The following is a 6,000-nucleotide window of genomic DNA, read 5'->3' as shown; positions in this document are numbered from 1 at the left end:
CTAGATGTGCTCAAAATCAGCAGGTCTGGACGATCTCCACCCCAGAGTGCTTAGGAAATTGGCAGAGGTCATTGTGGGATGCCTGGCAAAGCTTTATGAGCACTCGTGGTGCTCTGGTGAGGTGCCTGATGAATGGAAAATAGCCAATGTGGTCTGCATTTTCAAAAAAGGGAGGAAAGAGGACCCAGGAAACTATAGGTCCGTTAGTCTTACCTCAATTTAAAATTTATTTTATTTATCAAATAAATTTTATTTGATAAATACAATGCATCATACACTTTATTTTATAATTCAGAGACACATATACATGGCTTAGGGTTACAATTACACATTTTCCTCCCACTGTATATACCAGCTTGGTGGCATCCCATAACCTTTCCTATTTTCCCAATAGAACAATGTTCTGACTTGAAAGTACAGTGCAGGGAGGTGCCACCTATCAAACAAAAGGGCACAGCTGAAATAAATGTAATTACTTCCATGAACAATAGGTATATTTGCTCACAGCCAAGTCACATGGGCCCATTCTGTATTTTATGAGGTGTCATGAGATAAGCATGTTGGAAACTCCACCCAGCTGTATGCTCAACATCCACCAGGGTGTTCCAGTCTTGTAGAAGTCCAAACAGATCACAATTGGCTGAGATTTGTCATCACCAAATTTAGAACCATTTACTTCAACTGTTGCAATGACACCAACATGCAATGTGTAATTGAAATCTGGCATCTTACCCTTTTTACTAGTAATACTTCAAATAGCCAAAATGTTTACAATCAATCAACAATAGTAAATGTAATAGAACAAAGTTCTGACTTCAAAGTACAGTACTGGGAGGTGCCTCCCCATCAAACTAAAGGGCACAGCTGAAGTAAATGTAATTCCTTCCATAAACAATAGGCATAGTTACTCACCGCTAAATCACATGGGCCCATTCTGTACTATTCTGCTATTGTTTCTAATCTCACCTCATTCTCCTTGTCCCCCAAAATTAGCAGGTTATGTACCACAAAAAAGGAAAAAACTATTCTATCCATTCTACCTGCATGTTAGCTATCCTGTATTGTGCTGCAAAGGTAGATTAGAGAGGGATTTCATAAAATACACTGGGTCACTGAGCACAGTGAGATCAGTCTGTAACAGGAAAGAAAATTATCAACCCAGAATTGCTCGTTCATTGGAAGCAGAGTTCACTCAATATAGATGCGTCATAAACACCCCGGTGTTTGACATGCTTGTTTTCAAATGAAGAGTGTAGGCCCCCATCCATGATTTTATTCTGTATAAGGAGTTTTCTTGAAACAGCCTGGCAGAAACAAACTTAACCATCTTGTTATCAATATTTCTTTAATGGTTCAGAGTACCACAGTCAAGCATGCATAGGTTCTCCTTTGTCATCATGATTGCTAATCTCAGCACCCTTGCCTTTATTGTAAACAATGTTATTTATTAGCCAAGAGATGGATTGGCTAATCCTGGATAAGTTACAGGATGATCCAATTCTTTCAGAGTGTTCTAGTCATTAAGCTTATTCATAGTTTCATAGTAGCTAGGGTCAGGAGGGACCTGAACAGATCATCTAGCCTGACCCCCTGCCACAGGCAGGAATGAATGCTGGGTTCACAAGACCCCAGACAGGTGATCGTCCAACCTCCTCTTGAATTTGCCCAACTCCCCTGGGAAGTTGGTTCCAGATTCTGGCCACCCTAACCGTAAAAAATTGCCTCCGATCGCTAACCCAAACCTATTCTCCATCAGCTTATTACCATTGTTCCTCATCACCCCAGGTGGTGCTGGGGAGAAAAGGGCTCTACCTATTTGCTGTTGATCTCTCCAGTGAGTTTGTAGGCAGCCACCAGGTCCCCCCTCAGCCTCCTCTTGCTGAGGCTGAACAGGTTCAGGTCCCTCAGTCTCTCCTCATAGGGCCTGTCCTGCTGCCTGCTCACCAGGCGGGTGGCCCTCCTCTGAACCCTCTCCAGGCTGGCCACATCCTTCCTGAAGTGCGGCACCCAGTACTGGATGCAGTACTGTAGCTGCAGCCTGACCAAAGTCACACAGAGGGGGAGGATCACCTCTCTAGACTGGCTTGAGATGCACCTTTGGATGCGTGACAAGATAAGGCTGGCCTTGCTGGCTGCGGTCTGGCATTGGCAGCTCATGTTCACCTTGGAGTCAATAATGACTCCAAGATCCCCTTCCGCTTCTGTGCTTTCAAGAGGGGAACTCCCCAGCCTGTATGCATGCTGTGGATTCCTTCTCCCAAGATATAGCACTCTGTATTTGTCTGCATTGAACCCTATCCTATTCTCATCTGCCCACTTTTGTAGTCTGTCTAAATCTATTTGCAACCTCTCCCTTCAAGTGTGTCCACCTTGCCCCACATCTTAGTGCCATCAGCAAACTTGGACAGCATGCTTTCTACCCCCTTGTCCAAGTCACCGCTGAGTATGTTAAACAGTTCGGGCCCGAGGACTGAGCCCTGGGGGACCCCACTGCTCACATTTCGCCAGGTTGAGTACAACCCATCCACCACTACTCTCTGGGTGCACCCCATCAGCCAATTTTTTACCTATCCAACTATGTAGGCATCAATGCCACAGTCCTTAATTTATTGATGAGGATGGGGTGAGAGACAGTGTCAAAGGCCTTCTTAAAGTCTAGAAAGACTACATCCATGGCAACACCATCATGTAAGGATTTAGTCACCTGGTCATAAAAGGCAACTAGGTTGGTCAGGCAGGATCTGCCTTTGATGAACCCATGCTGATTGGCCCTGAGCGTGATCTTCCCTGCTGGCCCCCCACAGATGTGCTCCTTGATGAGTCTCTCCAAGATTTTCTTGAGCACCAAGGTGAGGCTTACAGGCCTAGTTACCTGGGTCCTCCCTTTCTTGTAAATTGGGACCACATGACCCCTGCCAGCTCCCTCAACACCCTTGGGTGGAGGGCATCTGGACCTGCTGATTTAAAAATGTCTAGCCCTTCCAGAAGATCCCCAACTACATCTGTGCTGACTGAAGGCCTGACAGAGCTATCCCTAAGACTGTCCCTACCTCTGGTAGGTGGGATGCCCCGGTCCCAGTTCAAGAAAATGGAGGCAAAGAAACTGTTAAAAATATCAGCTTTCTTGGCAATCTTGTGGCTACGCCAGATGTTTGCGTCTTGCAGGGGCCCTACGTTGCCTGGTGCCCTCTTCTTGCTCCCAATGTACTTGAAAAAGGACTTTTTGTTGTTCTTAATCCTGGACACTAGCCTGAGTACCATCTCTGCCTTGGCCTTCCTAATAGCCCTCCTACACTCCCAGGGTGAAGAGGGGTACTCCTCCTTGGTGATAGCTCCTCCCTTCCACTGGTTGTACACCCCCTTTTAGTCCTCAGGCGTTGCTGAATGCCCTTGCTGAGCCAAGGGGTTTCTGAGCACTCTTACCTCCCTTCCTTCTCTCAGGGACTGTTATCCTTTGGGCCTGGAGGATTGCCCCCTTAAGGTACGACCATCCCTTGTGGACTCCCATCTTCTCTACCTTCTGGGCCCTCAGTGCCTCCCCCCACTAGTCTCCTGAGCTCATTGAAGCTGGCCCTTCTGAAATCAAGGGCTTTAGCCTTTGTGTAAGCCCTTGACACCCTGCATTGGATAGTGAAATCCAGCAGGTGATGATCGCTATTGCCCAGGTGGTCAAGGACCTGCAGTACCTTCACCAGGTCATCCCCCAGTGATTATTATGACTCCCAAGAGCCAGTTCTCGTCTGGCAAAACAAAGAAATGATTATTAATTCAATACCAGACTTTTCTTGCCTTGAATAATCGGGGTGATAACTTGCAGAGGTAGGTGAATTCCATTACTCAGTGTTAATCTATGATTAAGTGCATCTCTTAGTATCTTTATGTTCCTTTTGAAAGGAAAAAGACTGAAACATTTGTATGGAAAGTTTCACCTAACTCAAGTATTTTGGAAAACAATATAATCATCATTGTTGAGTAATGCGGTAAGGTAACTCCACCATCATACCAGCCCCAAGCCTTCATAAAAGGAGAGAAAAAATTGGTTGTGCCATCATTACCCAAGCCAAACAGCTAACCAATGAAAATGGCAGAAGACCACATATGCAGGGAGACTCAGGGCTACTGGTGATCAACTTAGGCTCTGCACGATCTATTTGTAATGCTGAGAGCCTCTTATGTGGGCAAAAATGCTAGAATAGGGAACACTTTTGAAAACCACGGAGGAAACTGTGACACACAAAACCCAAAATGTGAGGTCACTGTCAGGTTAGTAAAATGTCTTTGCTGCAGAATAAATTAGAGAAGTACTTACTGGCTTGATGCCATGAGCCTTTAACGAAGAGGCAAAGGAGGGATATTAAATGGCAAGATGGTATTCTTGGGTGATGATAAGAAGCAAGAAAAACAGAATAGGAAACAGACTTGTGAAGCCTCCTAATGATTCTGGAAAAAAGATGGACAAGCTAGAGCTTCCCTGGATCAGATGACTAATCAGACTGCAACTCTGTCCACTCCAACATCAAGCAGTGCTCAGAGTGATTCTGTCAGAAGTGTGAACTGTGAAGGCCAGTCAGATACAATGTGGAGACGCTGAAAAAGCCCAGGTAAGGAGGATTTAGGAAGGCAGGTTCAGTCAACAGTTTCCACAATTAAATCTTGGAAGTGAGCACCGAGGAATGGCTAAAAAAAAAAAAAAAAGTTTAAAAGAACCCTAAAGTCAGCCTCATCAGATGTATTAAGCAGCAAAAAGGTAGCTAGGAAGCTCCGGATATCAGAAGTTACCCTCTGAGCAGACACTGAAAAGCAGAAAGCCAGTGCAAGAGTACACTGGGCACATCTACACAACATGCTATGGCAATGTAGCATCAGCAGGTATGAACTGTGATGCCAATGCTACTGCACAGTGGAACGAGCTATCGCACAGTAGCTCGTTGCTAGTAGGCAGCAGGGTTGGAAACGACCGATGTACCACCAAGACTGCACAGTAACATAACAGCAGTTACTACACAGTTATTGCGTACTTGCTTTAGGAAAAACAACTGCGCAGTCAGGGGCACATGTAGACACACCTACTATAGATGAAATATGTCAGGAGCTCTCAAGAAAAGTCAATAGGTCAGCTAAGATGGACAACAGAACTGACTCAAACAAGAGTGTGGGAGCACTGAAAAGCTCCTGGGACAGTCCAAGTCACAAAAGGCATTCAAAATAACCACGATGATCATGAAGAAGTACCCAGTAGAGACTGCACCACAAGAACAAGGATGGTTTACTACTCTCAGAAAAATGACCCCATGAAGAGGCAAGTTGAATACTTTCAGATGCTTACAAACCTGGAAACCATACTCCAACCTGAGGAAGAATGATGAGGTTGACATCTTGCTGCAGGAGGTTGAGAAGGGAGTCAGGGAAGGACGTGATCATCTATCAGACAGTTGTATCATACCATTTGATGACATCCGGTAAGAAGAAAATATTCCTAAAACATGGGAAAGGGGGAAGTTGATCCCAGTAATTGTACACAAGAAAGAAAACCTGCAGAGCTGTGCAAACTACTGAGTGATCTTGCTGATCACCCAACTGAGCAAAATTCTCTGCATGGTTTTTTTGAGAAGGTGCATGCTGCAGACTGAAAAGGTTATTGGAGGAGCAAGCTGGTTTCTGCAAAGATAAGGAGACAGAGCCCCTGTGTCTATGCCAATAGCAGACAACTAGAAAGGGCAACAGAACAGTCTTCCGCTCCGCTCCTTCACTGGTTTCAAAAAGGCATTCAGATTCAGTGGGCATAGCTATACAAAATGCTACTGTGCAGTCATTACTGCACATTTATTTAGTAGTTGTATTAGCAAGTAATAAATAAATGTGCAGTAACTGGAGTTACTGCGCAGTAGCACCAGCAAACGTCTTAGATAATGTTACTGTGCAGTAGCCTATTAATACTCCCAAGTAGTATATTAGCACTGTCCATGCTGTGATGTGCTACTGTGCAGTACTTGTTGGATA

Source organism: Crocodylus siamensis, chromosome 5, assembly GCF_052110815.1.
Source record: "Crocodylus siamensis isolate JL-2025a chromosome 5, ASM5211081v1, whole genome shotgun sequence".
NCBI lineage: Eukaryota > Metazoa > Chordata > Crocodylia > Crocodylidae > Crocodylus > Crocodylus siamensis.
Note: the sequence above shows the minus strand (reverse complement) of the source record.